This window comes from Lynx rufus, unplaced genomic scaffold (genome assembly GCF_022079265.1).
Source record: "Lynx rufus isolate CCGP_SWC_20201006 ecotype Redwood Valley unplaced genomic scaffold, mLynRuf1.p SCAF_13, whole genome shotgun sequence".
Lineage (NCBI taxonomy): Eukaryota > Metazoa > Chordata > Mammalia > Carnivora > Felidae > Lynx > Lynx rufus.
The window spans coordinates 64,450,652-64,468,131 of NW_025814827.1; the positions used below are offsets into that span (position 1 = coordinate 64,450,652).

General features: G+C 36.1%; 1 pseudogene; it reads right to left on the reverse strand.

Annotated features, from left to right (window-relative positions):
- The window catches only part of LOC124508326 (T-complex protein 1 subunit zeta-like), a 74,979-nt pseudogene that overhangs the window by 42,185 nt on the left and 15,314 nt on the right, over positions 1-17,480 (reverse strand).

Here is a 17,480-nt window from a genome sequence, read left to right on the forward strand (position 1 = left end):
GTTTTATTTTGTATCCTTTTTTGTGAGTTCTTTGACTGATAATTTACAGAAATATTAATTTGGGGGCACCAGGGTGGCTCATTCAGTTGAGCATCTGACTCTAAATTTAAGCTCAGGTCATTATCTCAGGGTTATGGGACTGAACCCTGCATAAATAAATAAATAAACAAATAAATAAATAAATAAAACTATTATTTTTACTGTTTTTATGTTTCCTGCCTTCATACTGTCACTTTTGATCTCAGCTTTTCACTCAAAAAGTCCCCTTTAATATTTCTTGCAAGGCTGGTTTAGTGGTAAAGAACTCCTTTCGTTTTTGTTTACCTGGGAACTCCCTATCTCTGCTTCTATTCTGAATGATAGCCTTGTTGAATTCAGTATTCTTGGCTGAAGATTTTTCCCATTCATCACTTTGAATAGATCATGCCACTCCCTCTGACTTGCAAAGTTTCTGTTGAAAAATCTTGTAGCCTTATGGGTTTTCCCTTGTAAGTTACTGACATCTTCTGTCTTGCTGCTTTTAATTTTTTTTCTTTATCACTATATATGATAAAAATTTAATTACAGTAGAACTTGCTATGGGTCTGCTTTTGTTGACTTTGTTGGGAGTTCTGTGCCTCATGGGTCTGAATATCTGTTTCCTTCCCCATTTTAGGAATCTGTAAGCTACTATTTCTTTAAATAAATTTTCTGGTCCCTTTTCTCTCTCTTCTTTTTCTGGGATTCTCATAATATGAATATTGTTTCATTTGATGGAGTCACTGATTTCCCTAAGTCTATTTTCATTTTGCATAGTTTTTTTTTCCTCTGTTCTGTTCAGCAAGTATTCATTTTCTTATAGAAATACCATATGATCCAATAATTCCACAACTGTGTATTTACCCAAAGAAGACATATGAAAATTTTTAGATCAGTGCTAAATGAGGTATCTGCACTTGGATGATAAAACTGTAAAGAAATTCAAAGAAGTGGTCATTTTAAATGTCAAGATAGTGATTAATTATGTTGTGCAGCAGAAGGTTGAAATAGAGATAGGACACAGAGTGGTCAGGGGGCATTCTGGGATGGCAGTTTTATTCCTTTCTTCCATCAAAGTTCTATTTCTTCCCTTGGATGGTGGTTGTAAGGATGTTTACTTTATAAGAGTTTATTTAGATTTTTGTTCATTTTGTGTGGCTTTCTGAATCAGTCTTTTATTTTAAAATAAAAAGATATACTTAAAAAAAAGAAATTTTGTATAAGGAAAGATATCTCAAATAATCAGAAGAAAATTTGAAAGCTCAGGCTTCAATAAGTAGAAGAACCACAACAATGCAAAGAATCATGGTAGGAAAAACTAACGATGCTTCCTTCACCATGCACTCCCTGATGAATCACCTCCAAATATATTCTGTCCTGAGGTCTTATGACTTAAGAATCAAATTCCTGGGAGAGTGATTCCAATTGGATTATTTTAGGTAAAATGACCATTATTTTTCAGGAGAGTGGAGAACACTTAGCAGTTCTACCAACATGCCACAAAATGAGGAATGGTTAACTCACTAAATAAACCAAGTTGCTCCTACCAGAACAAGTAAAAATAGAAATTAACTCCAAAGAATCTTATAGAATAAATTGCAGAAGTTAAATGTGAGTAAAGTATTATCTAATCACACAGACATTTGCAATCTAGGATTTTTTATTCTGTTAATAGGAAAATTTCTTGCACCATTTTAATATTGAGGACCGTTAGAATTTGCAGGAAAAATTTTACATTTATCTTCTAAACTTCTGTACTTTAAACTGGGAAATGACTAACCCTGGAACTATAGCAGTTTGTCAAGAAAAAAACAAAACAAAACAAAAAGGTTAATTTGTAGGCTACATTTTTAAAGCATCATTTGTCCTTGAAGATTTGCAGGAAAAGATTGGCTTACATTCTTAATTTTTGTTCTTAGAAGATTTTTCAAATGCACATACAGAGAGAATCAAACTCTCTGTATCAATTTATTTTTCATTCATAAAATGTTTATGTGCACAGTATGGAGGGGAGTGTAATATGTAATTCTTCTTTGCAGATTCAAAATCAAAGTGAACTCAATAAAGATGAACAAATGATGCTTCTATCACTACTTCTAATACCTATCATTAATTTTCCAAGGAAAAAAGCTGGGATGAAAACTATTTTAATATTTTCTCATACTATGAAAATGTGTATTTGTTATTAAAAATAAGATACTATAGAATGTTAAAAGGGAGAAAGCTTAAAATTACCTGTAATCTCATTACACAGAATGTATAACCTGAATTCTCTAGGTTACAAGTTGACTCACTCATGAGGTAAGAAATATTTCATCAGAAAATCTTGAGATACTATTTCTAAATCACCTGAAAACAAAATTTTTCTCTTGACTTTTAAAATATTTCATGGGGAGACCTAGAAAGATGGCAGTGTAGGAGGACACTGGGCTCACCTCATCCTGCTGATCATTTAGATTGCACCCACATCTGCCTAAATAACCCAGAAAACCACCAGAAGACTAGCAGAATGTGCTCTCTGGAGCCAACCATAGACAAGAGGCCCACAGAAGAGGGTAGGAAGGGCAGAGAGGCAGTGCATGCTACACGGACTCGTGGGAGGGAGCTGGGAGGTGAAGGGGCAGCCCGCCAGGCAAGGCAGAGCCCCCGAAGTCTGGCTTGCAAAAGCGGAGGGGCCAGACTCTGTGAGTTCTGACAGCCAGTGGGACTTAACATCTGGAATGTTAAAAGTCAACAGCTTTGCTCTCAGAGAGCGGGGAGGGTGAGAGGACACTGGGAAGAGGAGTTGTTGAGCCCTGGGAGACAGAGCTCAGCTCAGCAGGGGGAACAAAGGCGCTGGCAAGTGCCATCTCCCTCTCCCATCCCCCAGCCAGAATTCCAAAGGGAACCAGTACGCATCAAGGAACTTACTTGCACTGCGCAAGTGCCCAAAGTTGTGCTTCTGTGGATCTATCCCTCCAACAGGCCTGCCTCCCTCCTGGTGCTACAGGGCCCCTCCCGCAGGGGACCACTGAGGGCAAAGGGAGCTAAGCCTGCCCCTCCCACCCCTGTGCAACTTGCAGATCCACCCTGGCTAATACACCCTTGGCCAGATCCCATCGAAGCAGCACCACAAGCCTGGCAGTGTGCAAGAAGCCCAGACAGGGCCCACACCACTCCACAGTGAGTCCTGCCCCTGGGAGATGGGAAGATAAGGTACACACCAGTCTGACTGTGGCCCCAGGGGTGGGATAGGAGCAGACATCAGGTCTGACTGCGGCCCCGCCCACCAGCAAAGTTACTCCAGACAGCACAGGGGAAGTGCCGTGCAGTTTGGAGCTACCGCAGGGAGTACCCAAAATGACGAAACAGAATAATTCTCCTCAAAAGAAACTCCAGGAAGTAGCAACAGCTAACAAATTGATCAAAACGATTTAAGCAATATAATGGAACAAGAATTTAGAATAATAGTCATAAAACTAATCGCTGGGCTTGACAAACGCATAGAGGATAGCAGACAATCTATTGCTACAGAGATCAAGGGACTAAGAAATAGTCAGAGGAACTAAAAAGTGCTATAAATGAGGTACAAAATAAAATGGAGGCAGCCATAGCATGGCTTGAAGAGGCAGAGCAGAGGCTGGGTGAATTCTAAGATAAAATTATGGAAAAAGAGGACACTGAGAAAAAGAGAAAATCCAGGAGTATGAGGGGAGAATTAGAGAACTAGGTGAAGCAATCAAACGGAATAATATCTGTATCATAGGAATTCCAGAAAAAGAAGAACAGAGAGAGAAAAGGGCTAAAGGTATACTTGAACAAATCATAGCTGAGAACTTCCCTGATCTGGGGAAGGTAAAAGGCATTGAAATCCAAGAGGCACAGAGTACTCCCTTCAGACGTAACTTGAATCAATCTTCTGCACGACATGTCATAGTGACACTGAAAAAATACAAGGATAAAGAGAGAATTCTGAAAGCAGCTAGGGATAAACGGGCCTTAACATACAAAGGTAGACACATAAGGGTAGTAGCAGACCTATTTACTGAAACTTGGCAGGCCAGAAAGGAATGGCAGGAAATCTTCAATGTGACGAACAGGAAAAATATGCAGTCAAGAATCCTTTATCCAGAAAGCCTGTCATTCAGAATAGGAGAGATAAATGTTTTCCCAAACGAACAAAAACTGAAGGAATTCATCACCACTAAACCAGCCCTACAAGAGATCCTAAGGGGGATTCTGTGACTGAAATGTTGCAAGGACCACAAAGTACCAGAGACATCACTACAAGCATGAAACCTACAGACATCACAATTACTCTAAACCCATATATTTCAATAATCACACTGAATGTAAATGGACTAAATGTTCCAACCAAAAGACATAGGGTATCAGAATGGATAATAAAAAAAAAAAAAAAAAACAAGACACATCTATTTGCTGTCTACAAGAGACTCATTTTAGACCCGAGGACACCAATGGATAGATCATCTAGGCACAGGATCAATAAAGAAACAAGGGCCCTGAATGATTCATTGGATCAGATGGACTTGACAGATATATTTAGAACTCTGCATCCCAAAGCAACAGAGTATATTTTCTTCTCGAGTGCACATGGAACATTCTCCAAGATAGATCACATACTGGGTCACCAAACAGCCCTTCATAAGTATAAAAAATTGAGATCATACCATGAACACTTTCTGACCAAAATGCTATGAAACTTGAAATCAACCATAGGAAAAAGCCTGGAAAACCTCCAGAGCATGGAGGTTAAAGAACACCCTACTAAAGAATGAATGAGTCAACCAGGCAATTAGAGAAGAAATTTAAAAATATATGGAAACAAATGAAAATGAAAATACAACAATCCAAACGCTTTGGGACGCAGCGAAGGCAGTCCTGAGAGGAAAATACATTGCAATCCAGGCCTATCTCAAGAAACAAGAAAAATCCCAAATACAAAATCTAACAGCACACCTAAAGGAACTAGAAGCAGAACAGCAAAGACGCCCCAAACCCAGCAGAAGAAAAGAAACAATAAAGATCAGAGCAGAAATAAACAATATAGAATCTAAAAAAAAAAAAAAAAAAAAAAAAGAACAACAACAACAAAACCAGTAGATCAGATCAATGAAACCAAGAGTTGTTTTTTTGAAAAAATAAACAAAATTGATAAACCTGTAGCCAGACTTCTCAAAAAGAAAAGGGAGATGACCCAAATAAATAAAATCATGAATGAAAATGGAATTATTACAACCAATCCCTCAAAAATACAAGCAATTGTCAGGGAGTACTACGAAAAATTATATGCCAACAAGCTGCACAACCTGGAAGAAATGGACAAATGCCTAAGCACCCACACTTCCAAAACTCAAACAGGAAGAAATAGAAAATCTGAACAGACCCATAACCAGTGAAGAAATTGAGTCAGTTATCAAAAATCTCCCAACAAATAAGAGTCCAGGACCAGATGGCTTCCCTGGGGAATTCTAGCAGATATTTAAAGCAGAGATAATACCTAGCCTTCTCAAGCTGTTCCAAAAAAATAGAAAGGGAAGGAAAACTTCCAGACTCATTCTATGAAGCCAGCATTCCTTTGATTTCCAAACCAGACAGAGACCCACCAAAAAAGGAGAACTACAGGCCAATATCGCTGAAGAATATGGATGCAAAAATTCTCAACAAGATACTAGCAAATCGAATTCAACAGCATATAAAAGGAATTATTCACCATGATCAAGTGGGATTCATTCCTGGGATGCAGGGTTGGTTGAATATTCACAAATCAATCAATGTGATACATCACATTAATAAAAGAAAAGAACCATACGATCCTGTCACTTGATGCAGAAAAAGCATTTGACAAATTCAGCAATGTTTCTTAATAAAAACCCTCAAGAAAGTCAGGATAGAAGGAACACACTTAAACATCATAAAAGCCATTTATGAAAAGCCCACAGCTAATATCATCCTCAATGGGGAAAAACTGAGCTTTCTCCCTAAGATCAGGAACACGACAGGGATGTCCACTCTCACTGCTGTTGTTTAAAATAGTGTTGGAAGTGTTAGCATCAGCAATCAGACAACCAAAGGAAATCAAAGGCATCAAAATTGGCAAAGACGAAGTCAAGCTTTCACTTTTTACAGATGACATGATATTATACATGGAAAATCTGATAGACTCCACCAAAAGTCTGCTAGAACTGATACATGAATTCAGCAAAGTCACAGGGTAAAAAATGAATGTAAAGAAATCAGTTGCATTCTTGTACACTAATAATGAAGCAACAGAAAGACAAATAAAGAAACTTATCCCATTCACAATTGCACCAAGAGTCATAAAATTTCTAGGAATATACCTAACCAAAGTCGTAAAAGATCTGTATGCTGAAAACTATAGAAAGCTTATGAAGGAAATTGAAGAAGATACAAAGAAGTGGAAAAACATTCTGTGCTCATGGATTGGAAGAATAAATATTGTCAAAATGTCAATACTACCCAAAGCTATCTACACATTGAATGCAATCCCAATCAAAATTGCACCAGCATTCTTCTTGAAGCTAGAACAAGCAATCCTAAAATTTGTATGGAACCACAAAAGACCTTGAATAGCCAAAGATGTATTGAAGAAGAAAACCAAAGCAGGAGGCATCACAATCCCAGACTTTAGTCTCTGCTACAAAGCTGTAATCATCAAGACAGCATGGTAGTGGCACATAAACAGACACATAGACCAATGGAATAGAATAGAGACTCCAGAATTGGACCCACAAAAGTATGGCCACCTAATCTTTGACAAAGCAGAAAAGAGTATCCAATGGAAAAAGACAGTCTCTTTAACAAATGGTGTTGGGAGAACTGGACAGCAACATGAAGGAGAATAAAACTATACCACTTTCTTATACCATTCACTCAAGTGATATACTCAAAATGGATGAAGGACCTGAATGTGAGACAGGAAACCATCAAAACCCTAGAGGAGAAAGCAGGAAGGGACCTCTCTGACCTCAGCCGCAGCAATTTCTTACTTGACACATCTCCAAAGGCAAGGGAATTAAAAGCAAAAATGAACTATTGGGACCTCACCAAGATAAAAAACCTTCTGCACTGCAAAGGAAGCAACCAACAAAACTAAAAGGCAACCAACAGAATGGGAAAAGATATTTGCAAATGACATATCAGACAAAGGACTAGTATCCAAAATCTATATTGACCTCACTAAACTCCACACCTGAAAAACAAATAATCCAGAGAATAAATGGGCAGAAGACATGAACAGACACTTCTCTAAAGAAGACATCCAAATGGCCAATAGGCACATGAAAAGATGCTCAATGTCACTCCTCATCAGGGAAATACAAATCAAAACCACACTCAGATACCACCTCACACCAGTCAGAGTGACTAAAATGAACAAATCAGGAGACTACAGATGCCGGTGAGGATGTGGAGATATGGGAACCCTCTTGCACTCTTGTTGGGAATGCAAACTGGTACAGCCACTCTGGAAAACAGTGTGGAGGTTCCTCAAAAAATTAAAAATAGATCTACCCTATGACCCAGCAATAGCACTGCTAGGAGTCTACCCAAGGGATACAGGAGTGCTGATGCATAGGGGCTCATGTACCCCAATGTTTATAGCAGCACTTTCAACAATAGCCAAATTATGGAAAGAGCCTAAATGTCCACCTACTGATGAATAGATAAAGAAATTGTGGTTTGTATACACAATGGAATACTACATGGCAATGAGAAAGAATGAAATATGACCTTTTGTAGGAACGTGGATGGAACTGGAGAGTTTTATGCTAAGTGAAATAAGTCATACAGAGAAAGACAGATACAATATGTTTTCACACTTACGTGGATCCTGAGAAACTTAACAGAAGATCATGTGGGAGGGGAAGGAAAAAAAAAAGTTAGAGAGGGAGGGAGCCAAACCGTAAGAGACTCTTAAAAACTGAGAACAAACTGAGGGTTAATGGGAGGTGGGAGGGAAGGGAAAGTGGGTAATGGGCATTGAGAAGGGCATCTGTTGGGATGAGCACTGGGTGTTGTATGGAAACCAATAAATTTCATACTTAAAAAACAGAATACAAAAAAATAAAAATAAAAATAAAATATTTCAAAGGTAAAGCATGAGGGCATGTATAATCCTCTCCCTACCAGTAGAATGAAAATATAATTGATGTTTATTTGGAAATACACTCTAATCCTTAATTTTATGGAATGGGAGGGTTGGGGGAAAGAGAAAACTCTGAGTACAAAATACTATCAAAAATAGTACATTAATGTAATTCCCCAAATGAAATGTTCAACAAAAACATATGAACTCTCTCTAAAATAAAATCACTAGTTCTAATACTTTTATGAAAATAAAGATGTCTTCCAAACTAATTAGTATACTTACTCAACTCTTGTTTATTTTAAAATAAGAAGGGAAATGAAACTGTAGCTCAGAAATTTTAATACAGAGAATATATTCAATATAAAACTCATTGGCAAAAATTATTCAAAATTCTCTCTCAAAAACCACTTAGCAAATAAAACTCTTATCTGCTCTTCTCACAAAGGAGACTAAATTCCTGTTCTCTGCCCTTTGAAAACAGCTAATTGAATGAGAGGTTCATAATGGGATTCTTTTGCAGTGTGTCTAAATATTTGGCTTCAGACCATAATGGAAGAGTTCTGTGGCCTTAGAAACCAAAAAATTAATGTTAAGTTGAAAATACATGATTTTTGAAATGTTTTATAGTTACTTGAGATACTTAATATCACTCAATTTTCAAAATAAGTCACTTTTCCAAATATTAAAGAAACTTTAAGATTGTGAACTAGCCTGAAATTCATGCTTCATGAAGAGAAAAAAAGGCAGGCTAGGAATCCTTTCCATGGCTAAATCCTTTCCAATGTCCTGATATATCAGGACATCAAAGTCTTCGCCTAACAACTCTAAGGGAAAAGTGCCTAAGTTGAAAGTGTAAGGTCTATGTAATGAACCAAAGAAATAGAAGATGAAAAGAAAAGACAATCTAAAGAAAGAGAGCCTATAGCCTGTCAACCATTCAATAAGACCTATTGACTCCTTAGCCAGCAAAAGTAGTCTGAGAAAATATTTATTTATTACTTACTGTCTGAAGATAATTTTGTCTGTCTGAAGAGGTGATGAAGCACCTAGAAAAATAAAAATTTACCTAAATTTAATTTTGAAACAAACTTATTGGCCAATGTCGCAAAGAGTATTGGCATAGCCATAGCATATTGACTAGTCAACAAGTAATAATATAGACTGCAAGATAGTGTGTTACATCTCTGGAAGGATGAGGTTTAAATGACAATAAGTGAAATGCCTGTGCTTCTGTCAAGCCATGTTTGAATACAAGGAAGTGAACCCTGAAATTGATTCTAAAAATGAATAAATGAAGAGATAGAGATCTATCAGAATCCTAGAAAAATCTAAACAATCCAGGCATCTGGTTGGTACAGGTCAGACTACAGATTGATTTCTTTGGAGCCAGATATTTACCCATGGTGTAATCAGATGTGGCCAGGGATAGGCAGTTATGTGGTATAAATAGGAGTACAAAGGCAGGGAAGAGGGAAAATGGGAGTGGATGAAGAGTGGCTTTATTAGAAAGAGACTGAAAGAGAATACTAGTCTGCTTATCTAGTACATTAAACCCCTTATGTTTGCTTTCAAACATATGTTTTTCCAAATTTTCGATAATTGTCTCCCCTAAATGATCTAATAACTACATGAACAACTATAAAGACACTCTTCCCTTAATATAAGAATAGAATGAAATAGGATGAAACTTAACAGAAGACCATGGGGGAGGGGAAGGGAAAAAAAAAGGTTAGAGAGGGAGGGAGCCAAACCATAAGAGACTCTTCAAAATTGAGGATAAACTGAGGGTTGATGGGGGGTGGGAGGGAGAGGAAAGTAGGTGATGGGCATTGAGGAAGGCACCTGCTGGGATTAGCACTGGGTGTTGTATGGAAACCAATTTGACAATAAATGTCATAATTTAGAAAAAAAGAATGAAATAGGATGGGGTGAGATGGGATGGGATGGGATGGGATGGGATGGGATGGGATGGGATGGGATGGGATGGGATGGGATAGAATAGAATAGAATACAATAGAATAGAATAAAGCAGAATAGGAAATATCACAGCAAATGAAACATTATAAACGTCAGTATTGTTTCTGGAAACTTTTGTTTCTGTTTATACACACACACCATACATACCTATATTGCTAAAACATGATGCAAAATGTACTTCTTAAACATCAATTTCTGTAATTTCTTTTCAGCTGTCTCCAAGCATCAACTGCAGGCAGAAGGGAATTCCTGTGACATAATTATATAATGTGTTTCCTTTTGTTTCCCAGAGCCAGATATTTTGTAACCTAAGTCTGTCTTTTTCATGCTGTAAGTTACCCAATGCTCAAAATATAAGCATTCAAACCCACCATCCTTGGATTTTCTATCCCTTTAAATGATTCTATGATAGTAAATTCCCAAGCATCCCAAATAAATGACTGGCAACATAAAGATTGTTAGTGTCCAATTTTCAGATACAAAGGGATGATTTATTCCCATTTATCCCAATGAAATCCAGTAACATATCCAAGTATTTCATATTCTCTATGTCCCTTACTTTCCAGCATCACTCTCTGCCTTAGTCTCTGTTCATGTAAGGATATAAATTTCTCAGCAGTTTGAGCAAACAGAACAACCCACCCTCAGTAAAGATAGGGCCTGGAAGTCTGTAAAGAAATAAAATCAGGATTTTGTTCTCTTTCTCTTAAGAGACAGTTTTAGCTTTTAAGATTCAGCATTTTAAAAATTCTGAATTTTGCAGTGGTTAGAAAAGAGAAGTTTCTGAAATTAGTAATTAGCCAATTATAGTACTGAACAAAGTTATGCAAGAAGAGCATAAAATGCAAAATTAAAATCAGTCAACATTTGGGCGCCTGGGTGGCACAGTCCACTGGGCGTCCAACTTTGGCTCAGGACAAGATCTCTTGGTTGGAGGGTTGGAGCCCCACATCAGGCTCTGTGCTGCCGGCTCAGAGCGTGGAGCCTGCTTCAGATTCTGTGTCTCCCTCTCTCTCTGCCCCTCCCCCACTCATGCTCTGTCTCTCTCTCTCAAAAATAAATAAACATTAAAAAGTTTTTAAAAAAAAATCAGCAAACATTTCCCACTGAAATCTAACCATGAATTTTGCCCAAGTCTTATCAAGCAGAGACTAAAGGATGCTATCTGAACACCATGGGTATAGGATATATAGTCGATTGCATGTCTCTATCCTAGTACTTAACCATATAATAAATTCTCTATGTACATTTTAGTAATCCTTATTAGACTATAAGCTCTTCTTGGCAAGGATACATAACTTATTCAGCTTTGTCTAACAGAATGCCAAGCACACAGTAGGTGCTCTGTACTAGTCTATCTTCCACATGCTGTATAGTGTACTCAATCTTAGGTAATCTATCTGCTAGTTTATAAGTCTTTGAACTCAAGAATTCTTCTAGATATCATTACAGCTACCTCTCTGGACTAGGTAGATTGCAATTCACAATGGAGTTAAGATTCTGGTGCCTATAAAAGACAAACCAAACAAGAATACTCCTACAGAATGTCCTATAGAACACTCTTGATACCAAAAAGTGACTTATACATGTATAATAGTACAACCAATCACGTTTCATGTTCCAAATTCATGAGTCTGTCATCTCCCAAGCAGTACATCACAGTTAATAAGAGGCAGAAAACGTTAAATATGGGTTCCAATTCCATCACTTATCACCCCCACGACTTCAGACAAGTAACTAGTTGCCCTTGCTTTAGATACTTCGTTTATAAAATCAGGGCAAACTAATTTTTTATCTCATACAATACAAGAAAATATTGTTTTTAAGCATGTTGTGTAACACATAGTGAGCAAGCAATAATTCATAGTTTCTATCATCATCCTTATCATCATCATCACCATCACCACTTTTAGAAAAGGAAGAAAAAGGAGGAGGAGAAAAAGTGCCCATGTTACATTTTGAAGTAGCACAAGCAGTTTCTTTAAGGAAAAGAACATCTCTACTAACTACAGAAGTCTTCTACTGGCATTCTACTCGAAAAACTTGTGGGCATCAACATACATCGGTATAAGAAAAAATACTGGTACAAGAAGACTTACTGGTATAAGTACCTTCTTTTTAGATTCAGCAATAGCTCATTTTTCTGATTATAGATGTTTTTTTCTTTCTTATGGAACACATAATTATATCTTTTCTAATTAAAATAAGCCTTTGCAAAGGTCTAAAAACCTGTCTCCAAAAGTGAAGTTGTGGAAAATTTGTATCCAAATTACCACCATGGTCAAAAGGATAGTGCAATAGTTTTGATAACTATATGTGGAACTTGGAGGCTTTCCAAAATCATGAGAAGTTCCACAGATACGCCCCATAACCTTAAAACTAGTAAGCCAAATTTCTTTTTATATTAAGGGATAAAACACATACATTTGAAGTCAGGCAATAAAATCGGGACTGAAATAGTTCAAGAAAAAATTAAATATGGGCAATGATTTAAACAGATACTCCACAAAAGATATGCAAATGGACAATAAGCACATGGAACGATGTTCAACATCATTAATAATTAGGTAAATTCAAATTAAAACTACAACAATATGTTACCAAATAACATACCAGATTGACTAAAATTTAACTAAAGACTGATAACACCAAATGGTAGTGAGGATGTGCAGTAACCGGAATTTTTATACATTGTTGGTGGGAATGTAAAACGATCCCAGCACTTTGGGAAAAGGTCTAGCAATTTCTAATAAAAGTGAAGATATTTCTTTACTTCAAAAGTGAAGATAGCCAGCAATTTCAATCCTAAGTATTTACCTAATAAAAATGTTAAAAACACATATCTATAAAAGAAAGTGTACACAAAAATACTCATAATGCATTATACACCAAAATAGAAACAGTGCAGATATCCATCTCATCAATATGAAAAAGAATGAGCAAAACTGCTATATATTCATACAATGGAATACTAACCAACAATGAAAAGAAGCAATCTCTCATGGGTGATTCTCAGAACATAACACTGTGAATGAAGCATTACACAAAAGAGTATATACACTGTATGACTTCATTTATCCCACGTTCTAGAACAGGCAAAACATTACTCTATGGGGAAAAAACAAACAGAGCAATTGTTAACTCTCTAGGCAGTGAGATGGAGATTCACTGAGAAGGAACAGAAGGGCTCTTAATGGGGCAAAGGAAATGGTACAAATTTTATTAGAGCTTTGAGTTACACAGATATATACATTTATTACAACTTTTCTATTGTGCAGTTAAGACTTGTGGATTATATTTTATGAAAACTTTTCATCAAAAGAAAGACTATAAACAAATAGTGAACTCTTTCATAATATACATGAAATATTTAGGAAGAAGTGTACTGGTGCCTGTAATTTACTTTAAAATATACCCAAAAGGGAAACTTGGGTGGCTCTATCAGTTGAGTATCAGACTTTGGCTCAGGTCATGATTTCACAGTTCATGAGTTTGAGCCCCACATAGGGCTCACTGTTGTCAGCCTGTCAGCACAGAGCCCACTTTGGATCCCCCATCCCTTCTGTCCCTATGTGTCTGCCCCTCACCCACTTGTGCTTTCCAAAAAACAAATATTTTTAAAAATTACCCATATAGTAAGACGGATTGGCTGATATTTACAGTGATATATAGATGAATAGATGCATGACAAAGTATTAGTAAAGTACTGATGAAAGAATTTTGGTGTAAGTGTATAGAAGCTCATAGTAACATTTTTTAAAGTTGGTTATATATTTGATATGTTTTCTGACAATCTATTGGCAAAAAAGATACTTCTACTAGTTTAAATTTCATTCTTATTTCTATTAAAACCCAAATATCAAATTCCTTGCTATTGGCAGCAAACCATCATAAATTCACTTTATCTATAACTTTACAGTAATATATATATTTTCAAAGAGAAAACAAAATATATTTTATTTAAGATTAAAGCTGGTTGGGGACCTGGGTGGCTCAGTCAGTTGAGTGTCCGACTTTGGCTCAGGTCATGATCTCCCTCCCTGTCTGTGAGTTCGAGCCCCACATCAGGCTCTGTGCTGACAGCTTGAACCCTGGAGCCTGCTTAGGATTCTGTGTCTCCCTCTTTCTCTGCCCCTCCCCCGCTCATGCTCTGTCTCTCTCTCAAAAATAAATAAACATAAAAAAAAAAAAAAAAAAGACTGGGGCGCCTGGATGGCTCAGTCAGTTAAGCGTCGGACTTCGGCTCAGGTCATGATATCGCGGTCCGTGAGTTCGAGCCCCGTGTCAGGCTCTGTGCTGACAGCTCAGAGCCTGGAGCCTGCTTCTGATTCTGTGTCTCCCTCTCTCTCTGACCCTCCCCTGTTCATGCTCTGTCTCTCTCTGTCTCAAAAATAAATAAACGTAAAAAAAAAAAATTAAGAAAAAAAAAAAACACTCACTTAAAAAAAAAAAAAGATTAAACCTGGGTCACAAATATTTCAACTAAGGTCCATGGACTAATATTTAGGTAAACAAAAGAGGAAAAATAGAACTTTGAAAATGTAATTGTTATGGTTTAAAACTAAATTTATGAAAATTAGAAGAAAAAATTCTTATTCAAAATTTGTCTTATAAAAACATAAATATTATAATGTTTTCCTCTTATAATAAAGAATTTATACAACCCTGAGATTGTAAATATTTGTAAACAATCCCAAAATTAATTTTTTAGAAAACCTGGGGAAATTTTATCTTGATATTGCTTTGACATTCTAATTGTGCTTGAATTTTCACTCTCATAAACTGGGATCAAAATTTACTATATTGTTGGGTAGTTTTAGTTCTGGACTAGAAAAACAAAAAGTGAAAATGGTCTCAATAAAAACAAATTTTTACTTTAAAACAAATTTCAAAAATAAAATTAGAACTTACCTAATCAAGAAAAAATTCATAATTATCCCTTACAATGAAGAATGTAAAATCACCATATACAATGTAAATTATTTACAGTCACATCAGAAAAATATAAGGTGATGAATTATTTTCAGGGGTATCCCTTTTCAGCTTTTTCCTTCTTATTCAGTTATTCAAAGGCACCAGTTAAGAAACTTGCATGATAACTGGGGATCTGTCATCAACAATATATGACTTAGAGTTCTGAGTATATCCTCCTTTGTCCAAATATTTTCAAAGGTTCAGGTCTAAACACGAGTGATGTATTAGCTTTGCTGAAGTAGCAGACAAAACCCCCAAATCTCAATGATTTACAATATTTCTTTTTTTTTAATTTTTTTTAACATTTTTTTATTTATTTTTGAGGCAGAGAGAGACAGAGCATGAACAGGGGAGGGTCAGAGAGAGGGAGACACAGAATCTGAGACAGGCTCCAGACTCTGAGCTTCAGCACAGAGCCCGACGCGGGGCTTGAACTCACTGACCGTGAGACCATGACCTGAGACGAAGTTGGCCACTTAACCTACTGAGCCACCCAGGCGCCCCGATTTACAATATTTCTTTTTCATCCACATTGCATGCAAGTTGTAATCAGCTATGTCGCTGCTAAATAGATCTCCTCATTCCTATACCCTCTTTTAGATATGCCACTTTTACTACAGAGGGTAAGAGCAAGAGAAGCTTTCCAAAAACCTGTGCCATCTCTTAAAGCTTCTGCCCAAAAGCTGTAGAATATCACATCGGCTCATCTGCAACACAGAGAGAACAGCAAGGACTCAAAAGCAGAAGTCTTGAGTCCAATACATAATCTAAGGAACAGGTAACCAATACCTTTTAAAGTAAAACAAATTTGCTGGATTTGGGGAGAAAGTTAATATAGAAAAAGAAGGATTACCATAGTATGAAATTATTGTCTTCTTTCTTGGGGAGATGACTTTCCTGTTTACTCTCTGCTAGAGTGCCAGTACTTTCCTGTTTAAATAAAAGGGTACTGAAGAGAAAAGAACTACCCTCTTGCCCATGACATCTATCAGAAAGCAAAACATCAATGGGAACAGAAGTAGAGACAAAAAAAAAAATTTAAAGTAAAAAATAAAATTATATACCATGTACAAGAAAAGTATGCAAGAAAACAAGCTAAAAGAGACATTATATATCTATATCTGTATCTATATCTATATGGAAGAAACGTCATTTTCTCAAGCCTTGGAGATCTCCAATAAACTAAGTTCTTTGAAGAATGGGTCAAAACTGAAGAAAATGAGCTCAATTAATGATGGGGAAGAACAGTATAGAATGAATTGTTCACTATAAAATTCCAACTCTGTTACCTACAAAACCAAAATTTTAGACAAATGAATGAATCCTATATATGAAAACAATCAAATTAAAAATTAGTTCTTAGATTATACCCCAGAGAAAACTTACTGACTTTCAAAAACCTTCTCAAAGAACACATCAAACTTGCTTTCAGTTAATTATCTGAAAATCAACATAAGTACTATTTTTTTGTCTTTTTAAATATAGACTTTAATGCCAACAATAAAATTCTACTCTATTTTTATACTGAATTTCCATGGTTTTTAAAGAAAAATACCCTTCATTGAATTGAAGAATTGAAAGAGAGATTTGCTCAATATTTGAAACACCAAGAAGAAACTGAATAGATATGCTTATTGAATATAAAACTTTAGAGAATAACTCTCAGAATCATTGCTCAGTATAATGTACTTGAAGTGTTCATCATCAAAGTCAGTTATGTATACAGCAAATTAATGCTAAAAAAAAATTCCCTTCACTTGACTTAATGAAACTCCTAAAATATAAGAGCTTTCAAAATGAGTTCAAGGAAAAACATCAAATACCATGCAAATTGGATGAATTCAAAATCCCATTGGGAAGTTTGGGTAAAAAGTTGTTTCCTTGCTGATTTTCATACTTTACTGAAGAGAAATCTGAGAAAATAAAATTAGATTTAATTACCAGAGATAACTTTCATAAAATCACTTTGGAGAATCTGAGAGTAAAAATTTTCCCTTATTACCCAGAAAAATAAACATTTTTGCACATCTTTTTCAAGTTAACTTACCTGAACTTTTGCCTGTGAATGAAAAATTGCACTGTAGACTTAACCTTCAAAGTTACCTATACTGTCATTTATCTTCTACACTACTAAGGAGCCAAAAAAGTAGGCTCATGATTTGCAGAAAATATTATGTGATAATGAAAAACAATCTCTTAAAGAAAAATTTTTCTTCTAAAGTCACTATTTGGTCACTTTTAAAAACATTTCAAAGATCACTTAATGGCTCCTCTGGTTCAGGATAGCATTCTGAGCAATCAGATTTATTTGTCTTCCTATTGCCCAACCTTATTATAATAACAGTGCACAATACAGAAGAAATATACAAATGTATTGAAAACTGGAGGGCAAACTAATTAT